At 42.9% G+C, this 20846-nt stretch overlaps 1 protein-coding gene across 1 annotated transcript in view; it reads left to right on the top strand.

Annotated features, from left to right (window-relative positions):
• Positions 1-20846, top strand: part of MAP1LC3A (microtubule associated protein 1 light chain 3 alpha) — a 39885-nt gene that overhangs the window by 1037 nt on the left and 18002 nt on the right. The window lies entirely within an intron of this gene.

Genomic DNA, 20846 nt, shown 5'->3' with positions numbered 1-20846 from the left:
TTTGGGGTGGGTGAGTGAAAGAACTGAGGAGTCCTCCTAATGGCAGGGGCAGCTCCTTCTGCCCCCTCTAAAACTTGCCTTGTCGTCGTCCCCAACCCCACCTTTTAAAAGCAATTTGAAACTCGGTGCCCAAATTGCTGCAGGTTCCGCCCCTTGGGGGGAAAAAATCCCTCCTTGTCTTGGTGTATGTTCAACCCAGACCTAGAGATAAATGCGCTTTGGGCGACTCTGGGAGCTGTAGGCAGCCAGGTGACTCTCTTTGTTTTGCTTGATCGTTCAAGTTTCCTGCTGCCGAGCCAGGCAGGGCAAGGAGGCAGGAAGGAAGCCCGAGGTAATTAGCAGCTGCAGCAGCCCAGCCGAACCCTAGCGGTGATGTAATGCCTACAAATAAGAAAACGGGGGGGGGGGGGGGACGACGTTGATGTGGTCCAGCCTCTGCAATGATGGGGGCTTGGAACGCGGAGCTGGAAAGCCAAGTCCCTGTGCCAGAGAAACCCCCAGCCCTCGAAAGAGCCAAATGTGCGGTTGAAAGAGGAGCTCCGCTGGAAGAGAGCCATTTCACTCCCACTCGGGTGGAAATATTTGCTGCCTCCAATGGGATCCGAGGCATTCAGCGGGGTCCCGCCCCCGAGATTCGAAGCGCTTGTTATGCCCACAGTATTCCCACTTGTCAGTCTTCTGTTTTGATTAATGGAGCAGAGAGTGTGGCTTTGGGTAATCTGCTGTGTCGGTAGATTTCTAGGGTCTCCAGATCTCCAGATTATTTCCCCCTTTTGCTGAAAATATCTAAGAACACACACACAAACATCAAAAACCCACTGTAGAAGCTGAAAGGAGGGACAAAAGTCTATGACTCCCCCCCCCCCATGGTTAGAACTGGGCAACTGCCTTTGGTGAGCAATGGTTTGGAATAGGCGCAATGTATATTTCGTTGGCCTTCCATGTGAAACCAGCATTCTGTTCTGATCAAGGGCAGCTAAAGGGCTCCTGAGAAATATTAAGCTCTCCTGTTTTTCACACATCTGCTGCCCTAAAAGTACTTTCAGAAAATGTAAAATACTGTACATTCCAGGATCTGTGTTCAAATAACTACCTTCTCACTTGTTAAATTGTCTTCAGACTGACAGTCATTAATCCTTAATTAAGAATTAGATTTAGATCTGTATGTTGTTGATGTTTATACTTCTCCAACAGTTGGACTTTGTTGTTAGTTGTTGTATTTTGCCACTGTCTTTCGGAGAGGATAAATAAGTACAGCGCTGGACACTTATTCCTCTCTTGGGCATAATAGTTCATTAAAAAAATAAGGAAAGTTTCTAGTCCTTATGAATTGTGTAAGATAAAGCAATTCAGAAGCATGGAAGGATGAGCAGGATCTGTAGTCATCAGGGGATGAGTGTGATGCACAGGATCTCATTTCTCCCCAAAATTCCCATCCCTAATCTCTGTGATTCATCTATTTTCATTCTGTTTCTTTGCCTCTTCCAGTACATTCCAATTTGGCCACTGGGTGGTAGGAAAACAAAATATTTTATGAACACATGCATAACTTAAAAAACTAGTTCAGAGCACTGAAGTGAGTCCACAGGGAAGTTCTCCAGCACATCCCTATTGTGATGAATTGCAGTTGTGCAAGAGCACTGCTCTTCATCTATGGCAGCCTGGGCATTAAAATGACAGCTTGCTGAGTGAAGATCAGTTGAATGCTTTTGGAGTTTTTCACCATAAGCAGGTCCTGCTGCTTCAGAATGATACTCTTTAAGAATGTTTACCAGACAGGTTTGTGTTTCCTCCAAGACAGTGCCAGTGACTCATCAATAGTTTTCTCCTATCATAAATATTGACCCTGTTCATTTTCCATTATTCATTTTTGACTCAAAGCAGCTGTCAAGGCCCTTGTGTCCCCTTAATGGCTATGTCTGCAAGTGAATAGATGCTTATCAGATTATCAAGTATTTTCTAGTCATCCACCCCCTCCCTATTTTGGCATTCAGTTAGGCTTATATGTATCTAGGATTGCTGTGTTAAGTTTGCTGAGATACTATTGCATTATTTTCTTTTATTTTAAAGGATTACACCTTAGTTAAAAACACTTTTGTCATATAAACAAGATCTCTTATTTCATATGCCAGCTTGGAGAGTGTTGTTAGCTAGAAAGAATGACTGTTTTCAAATGTAGATTTATTCTTTTTAGAAGAAGCATTGTTATATTGTTATGTATCCATTCAACTCCTAAAATAGTGCGTTCCCTTAAACTGTTTTGTAATATATAGTGAGAGAGAGAGAGAGAGAGAGAGAGAGCTGGGAAAGACTATTGATGGCAACAGTGGTTAATCATTATTCTCTTGACGATCCAGAATGCCTTTTTAGTGCACACCCACAAAATAACATGAGAAGAGTCCAGCTGGATCAGAGCAAAGTTATATCTAGTCCAGAATCTTATTTTCTGCAGTGGCTAGCTTGAAGAAAACAGTCTTCCCCTTTGTCTCAAGCATCCAGAGAGAGATACAACCTTTTTTGTACATGGAGGTTTTCAATTAGCTGTCATAATTAGCAGCCACTGAGGATCCTCCATGAATTTACATGAATTTTTACGTATCTAATCCTTAAAAGACATTCAAAACGGCAGGGAATTCCATAAGTTAAATTTGCATTGTGTGAAGAAGTACTCCCTTTTATCTGTCCTGAATCTCTACCACTTTTCAGTGTTGTTGTGTGAATTCTAATGATGTTAAGGGGGATATCTGTAATAACAATAACAATAATTGTACAACACCCAATGGACTAGGTTGTCCTGGCCACTCTGTGCAGCTATCTATTTGTTTCACATTGTTCACAATCTTATAAACTACTGCTCTGACCTTTGGTCCATCTCTGGACCCAGCATGAAATGCTGGTTTTATATTTCAAGCCCGTTAATGGCTTGCAACCAGGATATCTGAAATATCACACGCATATATACCTGAACTTTGATCCTATTTGTAAGCCCTGCCCTGAGTCCCTGTGCCCAGTGCAGTGAGGAAAGCGACTACAAGCAAGATGGCCTGCTCATTGGTGGCACCCCAATGCCCTTCTCAGAGAGACTCGCCTGGTGCCTTCTTTAAGGTTGTGCAGGCACTAGGTGAAGACCTCTTATTTTCAGAAGAACATAAAAAGAGCCCACAATTGACCTTGTACAAGCCTACTTTACCATTTTTTTCAGCTCCACATCCATTATGTGTGTGAGTTCTCTGTCACCCCTATTTGATTGGTGGAGAATTTGAGGGTGAGAGGAATGACTTGACTAAGGGCATCCAGGGAGCTGATGACTGGGGTTGGATAAGTTTCCTAATCACCTCATGCAATGTAACCAGAAACTCAGTAAAGAAAAAGCACCCAGGAATGCAAGTACGTTAGTATTCTGTTATCTGAGTACTGTTTATCCAGAGACTGAAACAGATGTGATATTGCAGATCTGTGATCAGATTCCCTGAATATTTTGTTTTGGGTTTTTGTTTTTTGTTTAAAACAGCTGGGGGGGTGTTTCAGTTTTGTGCAGAGCAGCAACTCTGGTGGAGGCTGTAAAAATACAAACCTGTCCTTGGCCATACTGTCCCTCCTCAAAGCTGCTATTTAATCCTGGGCTTTTTTGGAAGGTGGGGGGAAGCCACAGCATGGGTATCTGTAGTTTTCCCTAGTGAGGCAAACAGGAATTTTGTATAGCTAAAGGCAAGCCCCCAGACAAAATATTTGCAGTTGAGAATGGGGTGCTGGAATGAATATTACATTGGGCATGTCATTGTAAAGATGTGGGTTCTTCTACTATTTCTTTTTAAATTAATTGGGAAATCTGATCACAGATTCTTCTACATGGCACTCTGCATTGCAAATTCTGTCCTGAGCAAGGGGTTGGAGTGGATGACCTCTAGAGGTACCTTCTAACTCTTATGGTTATGTGATCTTCTGTGCCGCATCTGTTTTGGTCCAATAGATGTGTCTTGTGTAGGCTCCCTTCTTCTGTCATTGAAGCCTTGCTGAACTGGCATTCCTGAAGGTTTTGTATGCCCTTCTGGAAGCAAATGTTTTCTCCAAACTGTTCTCTTTTGTTGTGTGTGTATTATTTTGCACCAAATTCAGATTTCACTCAACAGGCCGCACCACAGATCAGCTTTCGATATCCTGTTTATCTTCAGATGTATTGGAGTGCAGCTCCCATCTGCGCTAGCCATTACACGTTTGTTGGGCTGATGGGAGTTGTAGTCTGAAACATCTGGAAGGCGAAACAGGTTAACAAAGGAAGCCATAGAGAATGTCTCTTGCTTGATGCTTGAAATCTACCACATTCTGGGGTTATGTGGTATATTGGTGAGAGCTGTGGAAAGTTTGAATTATTCTTGGAACCCTTGTCCAGTAATTTATAAGAATCATAGAAGAATCATAGAATCATAGAGTTGGAAGAGACCACAGGGGCCATCGAGTCCAACCCCCTGCCAAGCAGGAAACACCATCAGAGCACTCCTGACATATGGTTGTCAAGCCTCTGCTTAAAGACCTCCAAAGAAGGAGACTCCACCACACTCCTTGGCAGCAAATTCCACTGTCGAACAGCTCTTACTGTCAGGAAGTTCTTCCTAATGTTTAGGTGGAATCTTCTTTCTTGTAGTTTGGATCCATTGCTCCATGTCCGCTTCTCTGGAGCAGCAGAAAACAACCTTTCTCCCTCCTCTATGTGACATCCTTTTATATATTTGAACATGGCTATCATATCACCCCTTAACCTCCTCTTCTCCAGGCTAAACATGCCCAGCTCCCTTAGCCATTCCTCATAAGGCATCGTTTCCAGACCTTTGACCATTTTGGTTGTCCTCCTCTGGACACGTTCCAGTTTGTCAGTGTCCTTCTTGAACTGTGGTGCCCAGAACTGGACACAGTACTCCAGGTGAGGTCTGACCAGAGCAGAATACAGTGGCACTATTACTTCCCTTGATCTAGATGCTATACTCCTATTGATGCAGCCCAGAATTGCATTGGCTTTTTTAGTTGCCGCGTCACACTGTTGGCTCATGTCAAGTTTGTGGTCAACCAAGACTCCTAGATCCTTTTCACATGTACTGCTCTCAAGCCAGGTGTCACCCATCTTGTATTTGTGCCTCTCATTTTTTTTGCCCAAGTGCAATACTTTACATTTCTCCCTGTTAAAATTCATCTTGTTTGTTTTGGCCCAGTTCTCTAATCTGTCAAGGTCATTTTGAAGTGTGATCCTGTCCTCTGGGGTGTTAGCCACCCCTCCCAGTTTGGTGTCACCTGCAAATTTGATCAGGATGCCCTTGAGTCCATCATCCAAGTCGTTGATAAAGATGTTGAATAAGACCGGGCCCAAGACAGAACCCTGTGGCACCCCACTAGTCACTCTTCTCCAGGATGAAGAGGAACCATTGATGAGCACCCTTTGGGTTCGGTCAGTCAGCCAGTTACAAATCCACTGAGTGGTAGCATAGTCAAGACCGCATTTTACCAGCTTCTTTACAAGAATATAATGGGGCACCTTGTCAAATGCCTTGCTGAAATCAAGGTAGGCTACATCCACTGCGTTCCCTTCATCTACCAGGGTTGTAATTCTGTCAAAAAACAAGATCAGGTTAGTCTGACATGACTTATTTTTCAGAAATCCATGCTCACGGAATGGTTTTCAAGTGTTGTCATGCTGTGACAACGCTGCCTTGTCAGTGAGCAACTCTTAAGTATTGTTCAGGCACATTTGAGGTCACACTCCTGCTTTGAACCTGTGCAGCAGCTTGGCCTGGGCTAAAATATTAACTTAGCAACAAATTGAAGAGTCCTTAAGCAAGTAGGGACTGTGGGGACCCTACTTGTCCTGGGATGGAACCTTTTCCCCTGAACAGGTTCTTGTGTTTTTAACAGATTATAAGGGGCAGGCACCACACTGTTCCTGTTGAGGAAAGCTTTATCCCTTTGAATTTCTGCTTGCTGCAGCTCTTAAAGGTACAGGAGCCCTGTCAGGAAAAGGTGGAGGGTTTAACCCTGGACCAAAGTTGCAAAGGCACATAATTATAATGAAGAGAAATGAGAGAAATTACAAAGAGCGCTTGGCGCCTTAAAAGCCACTATGGAAATGACACCATCACGTGTTGCACTGCTGTGTTTTTCATAACACTGTAGCTGACTCTCCCACATGCCGGAGACTTGAATACCTCTTGAGCTGCTTGTTGTCCTCACAAACCGCTTACTCACCCGCCCTTTGCCCAACCGCCCGCCCCAGTCGAGAAGGGAGTAACAAAAACAAAAATATCACGAGGCTTTTCTGACTACCAGGTATTTGACTGCTGCAGTGTATATGCTATCACCTATCTAGAGCTGCTGACATCCTGGCTGCCGAAGGGCAATGGCTGAAGTTTGGTTTCTCCCTCCCAACCGCCTGCTGTGAGCTTGTGGGGGGGGGGGGGAGAGACAGCTGCTTTAGATGCCAGCGGGTGGGCCAAGTAGGAGGAGAGCAGCGAGTTTGGCTTCTTTCCAGATGCCCTCTTCTCTCCTTCCTTCCCACCTCCCTCTCCCAATCCCAGCCATCCCATTTGAAAGCAAACAGGATTAAAATAGCCTAGGAGGCACAGGGGGCTGGAATGGCGAGGTCAGGCAAGGCAGCTGCGACTGACTGTTTGTTACGTGTTCCTTTCAGCTTATTTTCCACATGCCCTTTTGGCTCTCTCAGCTGACTGGTTTGCTAAATACTTTCTGGGAAGAAAGGGTAGAGGGGGGATGTTGTCAGCCAGCCAGCCATCTGTATTGAGCCAAAGATGTTGTTGCTTCTATGGAGAAAGTAGAAGGAAAAAAAGTAGTCCTGTTTTCCTTCTCTACCTCCTCCAGGATGGGATTAAGAAGCACAGCAGAGAGTGTGTTAAGGAAAATGCCTCAGGGTCAAGTGCTCTTCTGGCTTCTCTGCCCTTTCAGGCCTTGCAAAGTTTACAGTCGTGGGCTGGGCCTGCAAGGCAAACAGTCGGCACAAGAACATCTGTTTACAAAGTGTTTGAAGCTGCTGCCCTTTTCCTGTCCCACGGAGGAGTTCCTAGGGAGAATCTCCTGAAATTTTACAAGACCTCCTTGTATCCTGTACACTGTTTCCATAGGCCCCACCCGTACTATTTAAAGCAGCCATGGCTTCCCTCTAAGAATCCTGGGAAATGTAGTTTGTTAAGGGTGCTGAGAGTTGTTAGGGGACACCCAGTCCCCTCACCAAGCTAAAACTTCTAGAGTAGTTTAACAATGACTCTTCTTTTTCCTGGGAATTATTGGAAGTTGTAGCTCTGTGAGGGGCCAGAGTCTTTCCCTTTTGAAAAACTTCAGATGCTCCTGTTTAGATGTATTTTCCCCCCCTTTCCCCCCCCTTTTCTTTTATGGCTGATTTTTGGATGTAGTTCTAGGTTTTCTTTGTTTTCATGCTTTGAAAAGCCTTGATCCTGTTTATTTGTCTTTGCCTTCTGGGATAAGAGTCTCCAAGGTTGTTGACCGAGTTGTTCCCTTGTAGTGACAACCTGATGGGGAAAAGCTGAACCAAACTTGATGGAAACTTAAAAGGATGAGTAGTTACATGTAGATGAGGCAGAAACAAGCAGTAAAACATGTCATCATCACCATCAGTTAATTTATTCATCTCCTTGTAAAACACTGTCTCAAGGCAAAAGTTAATTAAAAACAGTTAAAAATGCAAAAACAATACTGTACTAAAACTCTGGGTGCATCACGTCCAAAATGAAAACAAATTGCTGTGTTCGCCCCACAACTATTTTAAGAAAGGCATCTGTTTTCAGTTCAAACACTTTTGTAGCTGGAAGTAGGAAGCCATTGCTTAGCCCCCCTCCCCCAATTAAAATATCCATCTCTCATTGCACTATAATGAAAGGCTGCAAGCCTGTATACACTGTGTCATTGAATTTTATGGGGATTTACTTATGAGTAGACACATACAACATTGTTCTGTAAGTATGTATAAATGGGTTTACTCACATTCAGGCCATGCTACTCTTTTCAACTGTCCCCTGTTTGCTCACTGCAAACCTGCTCTTTGATCCCAGGAGCATTCCTGCAAATTTTAGTTCAGCCGTTTTTAAGAGGTCCAAATACACAGTGGACGAACAAAGAACTTTCCCAAATACAGTGGTACCTCTGGTTACGTACTTAATTCATTCTGGATGTCTGTTCTTAATCTGAAACTGTTCTTAACCTGAAGCACCACTTCAGCTAATGGGGCCTCCTGCTGCTGCCGCCGCGCCGCCGCTACATAATTTCTGTTCTCATCCTGAAGCAGAGTTCTTAACCCGAGGCAATATTTCTGGGTTAGTGGAGTCTGTAATCTGAAACGTATGTAACCTGAAGCGTATGTAACCCGAGGTACCACTGTTTATAGTAGAAGCATGTTGTCATATAATGTATAAATAACAATTCTAGTTCAAGGCATGAGCCAATTCTTAAAATACAACCCATATGTTGCAAGTTGAAATTGGGCTATTGTTACAGGAATATGAGGCCTCAGTTGGAATGCTGATCATGCCAGTCCTAGCCTTGCCTCCTTTAATTGTCCACTCCTGCCTTGCTGCATTCTAACTTTATTGCTTAGGTGTGGCCATAGCACAATGATGCCTTTCATATAGCTATATATGGTATATTTCTGACAACAATTCCTCCCCAGGATACACAGTTCCATGATGCTGTATGTGCAGAACTTATCAAAGTAATACTAAACAAGGTTTATTATTTATGTAGTGCATTTCCCAAACAAAATACTTTATTTTACATGTTGTAAGCCTTTTTATATTTTAAGAAAGGGCAAATTATAAATTTGCAGATAAATAAATGGGACACTGGGCAGTGCAGTCTTACATGTTTCTCCTCATAATTAAGTTCCATTGAGTCAAATGGGGCTTACTCCCTGATAATGGGTATAGAATTACAAGCCGAGGTGGCTAGATCATGACTTGCTTAAGACCATCCAGTGAATTCATAGCTAGGTTAAAGTTCTGAACTGGGACCTCTAAATAGTAATGTTTGTAGCCTGTTGTTGAATAAGAGTTTTAGTGGGTTTAACGATAATTTTTAACGACCAAAATAAATTATCCTCATAATCCTTGTAGAAGCTTGACTGTATATTTTTCTTTCTCTTGAGTTCCTTTCTTCCAGTATAAGATTGTGATCTGGCACATAACCACTGGCATGCAATCTGGTTGCAATAGGACTTCTGCACACACAGCTGTGCTGAGCATTGTAGGTTAAGTAAATATTTTTCTAAAAGAAAACATTCAGTGAAATTTGTGGCGCTCTGAAACACTTTCAAAACTTAAGTTCTAGCAGAGTTGCTGGATAAAGGAGGGCGGTTGTTGCTTTATACCAAAGTGGCACTCGTCTACAAAATATTTGGCCCGAAATCTAGGTCTCTCTGTCTCTCTCTCTTGCTAAAAACAATTTCTTCTGCAACTCATTTGATCCTAACATACAATAAAAGTTCTTGGCCAGGGTGGACAACCTTTTTTTCTGTCTAGGCCTGCATTTCCTTAGAGGTGATTGATCTATCAGCAATTGCAGATCTACAATTGTAGTGGTGAAACCAAAGGTGAATGGGATCTCATTCCTGTTCCATTATTTCTTTTCCCTCACTCTTCCACCCCATTTTCTCAATTTCACCTTCCTTGCTACCCACCTGATATTAGCTTTAAGGGCCACCTGAAAGGGGTCTGAAGGTCACTGTTTGCTCACCTGTCTTCTAGAATCTCTGGTTACCTGAAGAGGAACTTGACTGGATCAGACCCAGGATCCGTCTAGTCCAGCACCTTATTTCTCACAATGGCCAACCAGATGCCTTTGGGGAAAACAAAAGCAGGGTGTGGCAGCAATATCCCTTCTGAGTTGTTTATCTTCTACTCTTTGCTATTCAGAGCTATAGCTATTCTAAATATATTTAGTGCACTTTGTTAATACTGTGAGATGCTTTGAGTTGAAAATAGGAATGAGAATCCAATAATTAAGTCCAAGTATTATATAATACACCAGAACACTCTTTTTGTCCAACCTGCCTGGGCCCATACTTTACCAGCTATCCCTAAGATTCCAAAGAAGCAAGTATGAACAGGGCTTTCTGCTTCCTGAGCCTCAGGCTGCCAACTTACTCAGTATGTTGTTTTAAACTGTTTTTAACATTGAGTTTTAATGTGACTGTCCCTGGAACCTAAGGGTGAAGGGCCGGTTAAAATGATGATAAAAGAAAGTAAACAAGAAGTTAGGAACTGAATTCAGTTCCCCAGAGAGACAGAACGCCAAATTTAAAGGATGTATATTTCATTTTAAAAACTAAAAGAAAAGAGAGCAGCATTAAAGAGCAGCATTTGAGATTAATCAAAGGCCCATAAAAGTTCCAGTTCCAGAATCTGATAGGAAATAATGGTTGAGAATTACAAACCAGAATATAATGACAAACGTTAACTGATCCTAACTCTTTCCATCCCTTTGAGCATTGATCTTAAAGGCTGTAACAGGTGACAGAAAAGAGCAGAAGAAAATGCAAAGGTATAAAAACTCAGGGGAGCCCCGTGAGCCAACCAGAAGTCTTAAAAGCTAGAATCTTCTAGCACTTTGGTGTATGTGTTTTCTCATAGCTGAAACTAGTTCCCAGATAGCATGCCCTCTGGCCTTAAAGCATAATATGTCCAGATAACACAGGTGTCTCAACTTGCTGAGATCATTCCAGTTGCTAGGAAGTAGCTTCTCTTCCAGAGACCAGTTTTTACCCCAAGGCGCAAGTGATAGCACCATTTTATTGACAGGGTTCAACAGCCCAGTGCATGGAATTAACCTACCAAAGTATTCCTGGCTGCCGTCCCCCCCCCCCCCCACCGTGAGGACCCTTCATCCTGCCCCTTCCTTTGCTGAAATTAGGGTTGAAAAAAGCCATCTGTTGTAGCCAATAGAAGGCTAGTTGATGTGTGTTGGAAATTTTGGAGTCACCACTGGGGAAGGGTTAATGCTTTCTTTCAAGCAGCAATCCCACCCAAAGGAGCCACCCCCCCACCCCACCCCCCCGCGGCAATTGCAGTTAGGCTCAAAAGAAGTCTTTTGGCTCCAAGAGAAGGCTTTTTTCTAAACCTGTTGCTCTTTGGGAGACTTCAGTAAGCAAGGGTGGGTTCCCTGTAGGCTGTGCTGTCCAGGAATATCACTCCCTCCCCTCTTTAGGTTTGGGAAAAGCTAAAACACTGGGGGCGTGTGGTGGGTGAGGGCCCACAATTGTTTCTTGGGTTTCTGAATGTGCCCATCGGCCCTGTTCCAACTGCATATTTAATAATGCTTCAAATAGCTCTAATAGGGTGAATCCTGCCAAACTTCCCTTTGCAAAAGCCAAGCTTATTCTTCCTTTGCAGGACCTATTCTTCCATACATTTAAGAGCTTTAACAATGCTACGACCCCGATCAGAAGGTCCTCATTCAACAAAACTGTTGTTTTCCCATAAACAGATTGCATGCATGTATGAAAGCGGATCGAGACACCTCCCCCCTCTTAATGCTACGTTCAAAAGTGTGTGTAAACTTTAGGACTGGGGCAAGAGAGGTTATTTTTGAAAAATGACAACCTAAAGGCTCTGATCTGGCATAAATATCCTCTTCATTCTTCTCTAACATTGGGTCACTTGATCTTCAAGAAGAGAACTTTTTAAAAACAGCAGTAACAACTGATAATAATTTTATGTTGCAGAGAGGTTTTGTTTGAAGATTTTGGGAGTGGGCAGGTAATACACTCTCTTAAACTATCTACCTGTAATATTTCCACTCTGAAAAGAAGGAGGGAAATAAACATGTAGTGGTAAGAGAGGATTCAGCTGGTTGCTAGATAGTTTTAGAGTTAGTCATTCAGTGGTGTCACTGGAACATTGCTTGCTTATTCTCTCGCCAAGCTTCATATTGCCATGGCTATAAGCTGTTGAGACCCCTCCCCCCATTTCTTGAGTTGCATCCATGCCATATATTTAAAGCACATAGCTTCTCCCAAAGAATCTTGGGAAGCGTAGTATGTTAAGAATGCTGGGAATTGTAGTTCTGCAATGGGTAAATTATTGCTCCTATTATTATTTGGGGGGAGTCATGTGCTCTAAACATGGTGTGGAAGGGACCCCAAGTCACAAGCTGCAAGGGAAGTACAGTGGTACCTCGGGTTTCAAAAACCTTGGGTTACAAACACTTCGGGTTACAGACTCCGCTAACGCGGAAGTAGTACCTCAGGTTAAGAACTTTGCCTCAGAATGAGACAGAAATCGTGCGGCGGGGCAGCGGGAGGCCCCATTAGCTAAAGTGTTACCTCAGGTTAAGAACGGTTTCAGGTTAAGAATGGACCTCCAGAATGAATTAAGTTCGTAACCAGAGGTACCACTGTATGTCATTGGTGGCTTTGCCAGAATTACTTGGTCTTCTCTTTCCTATAGCAGTAAGGTACTCAAAGCGCAAGTGCCTTTCATTAACATCCAAGAAAACGGATACTTTATTTGTTTCTTTGGCAAAAAAATTATATCCTACTTACTGTTCTCAAAATGTGTTAACAAGCAAAGAAGAATATTGTTGTGTGCTTAGCCCAGTCCTCCAAGCTATGACGTTTCAGGGGAGTAGCACTAGGAATGAGGTCTTAGGTGTTTTGTAGTATTTGTATTTATTTAACAAGCTGAGTACAGGTGGATCACAGTTTAGCACTCCCAGCAGATCCCCTCCCCCCAAAAAATCTCAGACCTCTAGATTTGCTTTCTGATTCTCTGTTCCAAAGTACAAGCTGCGTGCCTTGTCCTTTCCATTCGCAGACAACTGCATGAACACATTCCATAGTTTTGAGGAGGGAAGGGGAATCCCGATGTGTCATCTTTCCAGATCCCTCCAGACCAATAACAGTTTTGTTAAACCTGCGTCATGACCAGGCAAAGGCCCAAACATGGCCCAACTGGTTTCCTATATACTCTCTGCACTTTTTAATCCTGAGTCTTTTCCAAAATCTTCTCACTGGGACCCCTGAGATGTCATTTAGCTCCAAACCCCATCCCATAAAATGTCTTCATAAAAATTAGCAGCCATCACAACAAAACATTGTTAATACAAATTAAATCAGAGGGGTGGCATTAAAGCAACATCTTCCTTTTAAGAGCTTTGCCTAAAGAGAGTGGTCTTGGCGGCTCATGTAAAAGGACCGGTTTCCCCAGATCTGCCACTGAATTTGGTAACTGGTTCTAGCCAGCCACCCCTGAAAGAACGTTATGGAGTGGCTACCAGCCTGTTGGATGGTGGGAAAGCCAAGAGGTTTCTCCCCACCAGATGTCACAGAGTGTGAGGAAAACACTCATTACAGTTATCCTTCCTCAAAATCAACCCCCACTCCCCCAGTTTTGTTTATCATTTTCCCAGGATGATGAGGAACCGTTAATGAGCAGGTGTCTCCCAAGGCACTCTTCACAAGTTCAGTTGTTTACACTATCGAATATCTGCACAGGACTCCTTGTGGATTTTGTTTTCTTGTACATTGCCACTCTCCCTCTTCTTCATCTCTTGGCTTTAGGACTTAAGCAATCAGGTTTCAGAGATTATCGATGGGAACTTGTGCTTCTAAGATGTCCTAGACGCATCCCCTTATTATCTTGGGTTTATTCACAGGTCACTGTGTTCTCACTGGAACTGTTAACATCTGATATAAACAGCCTCCTGCTATTTCCATTATTATTTATCTTGGAAAGAAAGAAAGACTCTGAGTTTGACTGTCTTGTTGACACTCCAGCTTCTCTTCTCCCCTGAACATGTGACCAGGGGTTGCCTGTCCCTCCATCAGTGACCATGAAATCAAGGTCTTTAAACTGTCCTTGATCAGGGCTCTTTCCCAGAAAGCGCATAGGACAGAACTGCAAGTACTTAAACAGCTAGGCCTGATTGGCTTTTGTTTGTAGCTTCTGGTACAATTATAATACAGTACATGGATCTCCAGGATTGTGACATAAATCTCTTTGTAGCATGTGTAACTAACAGCCTCTGTGCAAAAATATCCATCTGTCAGACTTGTGTTTTAATATTTATCCATTTCCCCTTTTGGAAACCTTATTGGGACCAAACCTCTCTCTGTCATCTACCGTTACTGGGGCTACAATGAAGCTGAAGCTGCCTAACTTATGGCTGACCTGTTTTGAGAAAATGCCAGCCACTTATGAAATGTCCTGACTTGCTTGATTGCAATGTGACGTGTAATGTATTAACAGAAGCGGGGAGGTGCTGGCTGGCGATGGAACTGGCAGGTTTGGTGTCCTCGAACTCAGAGGTAATTTGGCTTGGTGCATTGGCACCCATTTAAAAGATTAACATGTAGTGGGTGTAACTATCCAACAATAACAACTCAGACTTGCGGCACCTCTATCAAGACTAACAAATTTATTATGGCATAAGCTTTCATGGGCTAAGCCCTGTCTACTTAATCAGGTGTGTATGCCATCTGCTACCACAATAAACGTGTTAACCCTGACTGTGCCACAAGAGTCGTCTTTGTCTTTTGTTGCAGCAGACTTACATGGATACCCCTCTGGAAATTATCCAATGATAAAGCACAGGGCAAATGAAATGATAGTCCCAAGGAGCAGATTTCTTGCCAGTGTTTGCAGTCAATGATTCGCAAATCCCTTTCCGAGCTCTACAAACATAGCAAGTTGCAGTAATGAATTTATGTGGACCAACTTATAATTGAAAGTTTGGGTGACAGTTTTCAAGCCACAAAAGACTCTTAGATTGGGTGCTAGTGGGTGGGAGGATGGATAGATGTTGCTGGGCCTGCTGTTTTCTGTTTGTGTTATGTCTCTAAATATTTTGTCCCAGTTCTGCCTCTTGGGCCGACAAGATGCTTCAGTTTAGAAGTACTTTTCTGTCCCCCTTTTTTGTGCATATGTGCCTGCATCTGAAAACCAAAACTGGATGCACAGGGACAAATTCTGATGGTTAGTGCTTGGTGCTTTTGTCTGCAGCAAAGCAGTGTTCCTTGGGTTTCACTTAGTGGAAGAGTCTGTTTTGCTTCACACTCAAAGTCCTGCTTACCATTTTCTCTTAGTGTTCGGATAGCATTTTTCCTCCAGGATGCATCAACCACTCCAGGAGGGTGTTTTGATCTTGCGTGACTTGGTTTTCTTGTAGCTCTCTAGGTTCATCATTGCTCTCTGATTGCGGCATGCTGGACCTCTGTTCATTCACATAAGGAGACTGGGATGTAGAATTTTACTCTGTAGCAGCAGCAGCGTAGAACTAATGACCCTATGCAGCTTACCAACCCTCTCATTTCTGTGACACTGCCTTGCTGTGATAATTTAGCAGTGAGCCATTGCTAAAAGTGAGAGTTGGTTGGGGAAAGACCAGCAGCTGCTCCCTGCTTCCCTGCTATCCAAAATGGGGTTGGAAAGGGAGAGGCTCAGGCATACCACTGGATTGCACTCACAAGAATACAGCAAGGGACACCAACAAAGAATACTTCCTGTTTCTGGTATGTTGTGGAAGAAGGGAGCCAAGTGGGAAAGGAAAAAATGTTTGTGATGGTTAGGGGAGAATCCTCCTTATATAGGTTTCTGGGAGGTTGGTGGCTAGAGAGTAATCCTTACAGTAACCTTGCAAACAAGTGTTTGTGGCCCTCCATATGTTGCTGGATTATTTAACCATTGGTTATATAGGAAATTGAAGTTCAACAATATCTGGATGGTCCTACTCTTGTAAACCCACAGAAGTGACGAGCCTGCAGAAACATAAATAAACCTAGCCAACTAAAAGGCTAGGATCTGCTTTGTGTGCCCCCTTATTAAGGTTACCCATTTGAGGACATGGTTGATTAATTAGATTCTTTGCGAGTTTAGAAAACATTTGCAAGACCCCCTCAATAACATTGCCTTGGTTTGTTGATTGCAGTGAGGCAATCTTGTGCCCTGTTTCCCCAAGAACTTGCTGTTCTTGCTTGACAGCAAGTGGAATGATAACAGATACTGCACAGAGTTAGTGTTCTTATCTACCTTGCTGCTAATAATGAAATCCCCTTGCAAACAAAGCTCCGACCTCTCTGCTTACTGTCAGCTTTGCTGGGGCTGGAGGTTACCTGAGATAGTTTGCGTGTGATAATTTGATTTTAGACTTGTTCTTACTTTTGGATTTATCTTTGTGCAACCATCAAGTCCAGCATCCCATTTTCAACAGTGACTGATGGGATATTATACTAGTGGCAGGCTTCGTTTACTCCTGGCGGATTCCTGTTTACCAATACAAAATCACCTCCAGCTACTTTTGTAACTAAGTGGAAGTATTTTTTTATTTTATTTTTACCGTTTTGTTTTGTCAGGTGTAACATCCCTCACTTCCCAGTTGAGGCAGAAGTTACTGTAAGGCCGTGCAGCTTATAAACATAATGTTGCTGGTGTAGCATTTTTCATTCTGGGGAGGTCACCTTCTTCCACCAAGTGCACAGCTTCTGTAGGGATGTGCATGGAGCAAAGAGAGAGGAGGAGACCCTGCTTATCCAGCCATATCAGCCCTGCTGATCATGCACTGGAGTTGCCACCCACATTCACTTACTCCTCTTGATTATTCTTTCCACTGAAATTAATTGCAAGCGTTCAACGGTAACTGAAACTAGGGCCATACATGCCTCACACACATCTTCTCATTTGACCTAAGCTCCCTTCTGCTGCTACCAATAAATAGAGTAGCTGTCTTTTGATAGAGCATCTATTGGTACCACTTGTATCCCAGTCTTCCTCCAAGGAGCTGAGACGGGTATTTTAGCCTTGGAATGTTCCTTAAGAGAGGTCATACAGTATTAGTTATCCATGTTGACTCCTGGTCCATTCCAAGCAGAGATGTAGAATGTTGGTCTCAGATGTTCAAAAAAGGACTCCCACTCCTTTTCTCCCAGTCCTTCCGTCCTGGCTATCACTTTTTTTCTTATTTAATGTAGATGCTCTGTATGTTTGAAGACTATGGCTTCTAACACTTTGGTAAAGAGGGAGTATCCGTATTGCTGTGCAAGCATGAATACTTGCACTGATGGGATGCTTACTTAGTGCCGCATTGGATACAAGCCATACTCAACTTCCCATAGTGCTGTCGATGGCTCCAGGGCATTGTGGGAAACATAGATGGCCACCTGCAGCTCCCACAGCCAGGAAAACCCACCACATGCATCTCCGCTCCTCCACATGCAGCTGCTGGGTGACCTTGGGCTAGTCACACTTCTTTGAAGTCTCTCAGCCCCACTCACCTCACAGAGTGTTTGTTGTGGGGGAGGAAGGGAAAGGAGATTGTTAGCTGCTTTGAGACTCCTTCGGGTAGTGATAAAGCGGGATATCAAATCCAAACTCCTCTTCTTCTTCTTCTTATCAGTTTTTCATAGTCCTTTGCCTTTCAGTTTCTTCTACATAAAAAAAATGTGTTCTAAAGATGGCAATAGATTTAATGCCTCTCTTTACTAAATTCCTCCCTTTTATTCCTCATTCCAGTTTAAACTTGCTTGATCTGTAGGATAATGGCTTGCAGATTGCTTCCCTCCCCCTCCTTCCAGTGATCTGGGTGCTTGTTGGCAATTTTAGCTTGGCTGACTTTTCCACAGTGGATCTGACACAGAACAGTCAACTCTCATCTTCACTTGTATCAGATGCTGGGTAGCCATTAGCTGTGATGGAACCATGAGGGTGAATGCAGAGAAATGGTCTGCTTATTGGGGAGGGGTGGTTGGTATGTTGAAACTAGAAATATTTGCACATTTCTTCAATCCCTGTAATCTCAGTGGATCCAAAAGTGCTTTTGGGCTTTACTGGCCCTATTATTTCTATCCACACTTCAATGCTTTTATATGAAAAATATTCATGCATATAAATTACTGGTGTGTGTGCGTGGTTCACCCGTGACATACTGTGAGCAGCTGACAGCATATGCATTTGTAGTGCACAAATGGGTGACATATAGATTATACTAAATGTGAATGGTCTTTGATGGTGCAGTAGTGCTGAGCTGTACACTTGGGCTGGCTCATTACTCACAAATACATTGGACGGACCCTTCCATTTCTATCTCATTTAAATTCTTGTGTCACCGCAGAATAACATGTCATGCTGAGTTTGCATGAAAAAGGCTGGCGTAACTATATCCTAAGTCCCAAGCCTTCTCCTAGATATTGGAAATGCACCATGAGCAAGAGAGTTGCAGCGAATGCGCAGAACTATAGGTGTATGTGAGCTACTGTGGTAGTTAAGGGTACCAGCGCTGGAACTCCCTAGATTGGGTTATGTTGGGTCATCTTGGACTTGTCTCTGTTCTCTGCCTCCCATCTGTTATACAGGGATGATGATGATAATAATAATGCTGGCCTTAATTTTATATACCGTATTTTTCGCTCTATAAGACGCACCAGACCACAAGGCGCACCTAGTTTTTTTGGGAGGAAAACAAGAAAAAAAATATTCTGAATCTCAGAAGCCAGAACAGCAAGAGGGATCGCTGCGCAGTGAAAGCAGCAATTCCTCTTGCTGTTCTGGCTTCTGTGATAGCTGCACAGCCTGCATTCGCTCCATAAGACGCACACATATTTCCCCTTACTTTTTAGGAGGGAAAAAGTGAGTCTTATAGAGCAAAAAATACGGTACTTGTTTTATGAACCATTGGAAGCACTTCAAACACTTGTTAAAATAATTATTATTTCCTTTTTTAAATATAGTTTTTATTAAATCTTCTGTTTTACAATTTAAAATACTCACTTTACATCCTTAAGATATCAGTGACTTCCCTTTTCCATGGTTCATTTTACATATCATAAATCACTGCATATTTTACAAAAACTATACCAATCAGTATTTCATTATTTACACTGTTGAATTTATCTTAATGTTGCTAGCATTTTCAGCTGTACACAATTAACGTTTTCCAATCTTCTTTAAACATACGTTCTTCTTGTTCTCTTATTCTATATGTTACTTTTGCAAGTTGTGCATATTCTATCTACTTAAGTCACCATTCTTCTTTCGTTGGGACCTCACTCATTTTCCATTTTGGGGCTAACAAAATATGGGCTGCAGTAGTAGCATACATAAATAACCTTTTTTGACACCTGGGAATTTCAGTCCCCAACAGAAAGGACTTTGGTTTTTGGGGGAAAGTACTTTTAAACATTTCCCCCCAATTCATTATGGATCATTTCCCAATACTCTTTTACCCTTTTACAAGTCCACCACCTATGAAAGAATGTTTCCACCACCTCTTTGCATCTCCAGCACTTATATGATTCAGTCTTATACATCTTAGCAAGCCAACTTGGAGTTAAATACCATTTGTGGATCTTTTTCAGGTAGTTCTCCTTCAAAGAATAATGTGTTGTAAACTTCAAGTCACTTTCCCCAGACTTTTTCCCAGAGGTTAAAATTTATATTGTGTCCTATATCTATTGCTCATTGTGAAAAATAATTTTTTTTTCAACCCTCTGAAATATACATTGTGTCCTTTCAGGCTAGGTTTAAACTAGTGTACTCCTTTCTTTTTGTACTCAACTTTCCACCCTTTATCTAATCTGCAGACCACTGAGATTCTGTGGCAAGGATGGGGAACCTGTGCCCCCCCCCAGGTTATGTTGGACTACACCTCCCATAATCTCTTGGACATTATGACTGTGGCTGATGGTCATTGTCATCCCAACAGCATCTGTAGGGCCACAGGTTTTCCACCCCTATTCTATTGGGGTGAAGAAGCAGCTGGGCTTGAGGCAGGGTGGGAGTGGAATTTATTTCCTCTTATGTCTCCCCCTATGTTTCCAATCCAGTTTATCAGAAATATATCTGGAATCAGGAGACGCAAGCAGTGAAATCTCTGTAACAATGTGGAAACCATGCCTGAACGGAACTAAGAAGATTTTTCTTTTCCTCCTAATGAATGTGCATAGAGCAGGCATCCCCAAACTCGCCCCCTCCAGCTGTTTTGGGACTACAACTCCCATCATCCCTAGCTAACAGGACCAGTGACCAGGGATGATGGGAATTGTAGTCCCAAAACAGCTGGAGGGGCCGAGTTTGGGGATGCCTGGCATAGAGTGCTTCATTCTGCATTTTTTGTGCCTACTAATTTATGTGGGCTGTTCCACGTGTTCTATAGGGACAAACCTGGATTTGCCGCAGTGTGTACTCAGCAGAGAGCTACAGCTATTCATGATGCCCTGCTGAGGGCAGGTGTATGATCTACTTGTTTTCAAATGCATGTCCCATCTACATGTTTGTAGATGTATTACTGAGACTTCATGGATATGCCTTAAAAAACAAATGTATAAAGTAGTCTTCCTGATTGTCCTAGTTATAAGGAGATGGATCGTGTGTTTTGTAAGCTGCTTTGAGGGCGCTGAGTGACGAAGAAGTAGCATAGACATCCCGTAAATAATACAGTGGTACCTCATGTTACAGACGCTTCAGGTTACAGACTCCGCTAACCCAGAAAAAGTACCGTGGGTTAAGAACTTTGCTTCAGGATGAGAACAGAAATTGGGCGGCGGCGGCGGCAGGAAGCCCCATTAGCTAAAGTGGTACCTCGGGTTAAGAACAGTTTCATTTTAAGAACAGACCTCCAGAACGAATTAAGTTCTTAACCCGAGGTACCACTGTAATCTGCATAGGCTAAGGCATCCTTTTACATCAGAAGTTTGGCTTCCTTCCTGAATGCTTTCCTGATGAGCTGGCATAAGCCTTTCACAATGTGGATAATGTCCAGCTTAGTTACATGTAGGTCAATGTAAATTACCATCTCATTGCTGTAGCAGCTCTGTACTTTGGTGTTTCTAGACAAGGACTGCAAGCCAGTCA

Source organism: Podarcis tiliguerta, assembly GCF_965153285.1.
Source record: "Podarcis tiliguerta genome assembly, chromosome: 6".
Lineage (NCBI taxonomy): Eukaryota > Metazoa > Chordata > Lepidosauria > Squamata > Lacertidae > Podarcis > Podarcis tiliguerta.
The sequence above is the reverse complement of the archived record's forward strand: the minus strand, read 5'-3'. Positions and strand labels throughout refer to the sequence as shown.